Here is a 1,386-nt window from a genome sequence, read left to right on the forward strand (position 1 = left end):
CATTATTTAATATTTATTGTTTTTAAAAATATATATTAATTGGTTTTTGTTTTACTTGTACATGCATTTGTGTGTCAAATGTTTATACTTAAATATTTTTCCCAACAGGTCTTTTTATTTCTATGTGTTGCATGCTTGTGCCTCAGTTTAGCTAAAAGTTTAAAGTTTATTAGCTGTGCATTTATTTTAACTAAACTTTAAGCTAAACTGCAGCAACACAATCATGTAACACGTAGAAATAAAAAGACTTGTTGGACAAAATAACAAAAATAATTCAATTTAAGCATTCAAGAGACACAAATGAATGTATAAGTAAAAGGAAAACTATGGACAATATATATTAAAAACGTTAAAATTTAAATTGTGTTAAAATATATAATTTATGGGAACTAAGCTGGAAAAATAAATCTGATGATCAATTAAATTATAAAACTTGAGGTAATGTTCTCCTTTTTAATTTATTTGGTGCATTTTAAATGTATTAATTTATTTAAAGGTTCATTTATCTATTTCTGCTTTTATTTCTAATTATGTCAGTGTCGGTCCTCCGTACTGCAGAACATGAAGAGGAGGTTCAGTGACTGAATCAGGTGTGTTGGAGCAGGAAACATGTAAAACATGTAGGGCTGCAGCCCTGTCAAAGGTAATTACTGGTTTCTATAAACTATTATGTGATTTTTGTTATGCCTGGACTCAAGTAGTTTTAGCTACATGCTTGGAGACAACACATAGAAACTGTTGATTTAAACAGTACAGAGTTCTTTCTGTTTGAGGATCTGGTTCCAGCTGCAGGTCTGTGCTGGGCAGAACCAGATGCTGAACACATCTCATAAACCTGGTTGTACTTCTGGGCTTTGGCCTGGATGTTGCTGCTGCTTGAAGCATTAAATCACCGTTCAGAACCAGTACTGGTGGTTGTTAATCATTTCAACATTCATGTGGTTTATGCCTGGTTGAGACATGGTTTCAGTAAAACAACACAGTTTTTCTTACAGTATAAAAAATAATATTTTGTGATGTGTATAAACATGTTTTAGATATTATTCTTGTCAGAAAAATCAAGCTGGTATAAAGAAATAAACATGCACCTACAGCGGGTCCATTAGTTCTTCAAATTTTACCTCGATGGTAATTTTATTGTTTTGTGATATTAATTACTAATATATTGATATTTTTCTACTTTATATCTAATGATGCTTCTGTTTAGTGTCATCACAGTTGGTAGGCGACAGGATGTACAGCGGGGTAAAGACGGGAGCCAAGACCATCCAAAACACAGCCTCTTTTTTCTGGTCTTCACAGTTTACTGAGGACCTGGCCCACCTACACTGGGAAGGCTGGGTCTTTCGGAGGACCTGGCCCACCTACACTGGGAAGGCTGGGTCT

At 34.1% G+C, this 1,386-nt stretch overlaps 1 protein-coding gene and 1 long non-coding RNA gene across 4 annotated transcripts in view; both read right to left on the minus strand.

The window, feature by feature from the left end:
- rtf1 (RTF1 homolog, Paf1/RNA polymerase II complex component) overlaps positions 1 to 1,386 on the minus strand; it is a gene marked incomplete at its 3' end in the record, with an annotated part of 31,389 nt that overhangs the window by 2,763 nt on the left and 27,240 nt on the right.
- LOC106529554 (uncharacterized) overlaps positions 1,208 to 1,386 on the minus strand; it is a 5,325-nt gene continuing 5,146 nt past the window's right edge. For all 3 annotated transcript variants that reach the window (XR_001311649.1, XR_001311651.1, XR_001311650.1), the window contains exon 3: positions 1,208 to 1,364. This is a non-coding gene — a long non-coding RNA (uncharacterized LOC106529554). The remainder of the gene's footprint in view (positions 1,365 to 1,386) is intronic.

This window comes from Austrofundulus limnaeus, unplaced genomic scaffold (genome assembly GCF_001266775.1).
Source record: "Austrofundulus limnaeus strain Quisiro unplaced genomic scaffold, Austrofundulus_limnaeus-1.0 Scaffold451, whole genome shotgun sequence".
NCBI lineage: Eukaryota > Metazoa > Chordata > Actinopteri > Cyprinodontiformes > Rivulidae > Austrofundulus > Austrofundulus limnaeus.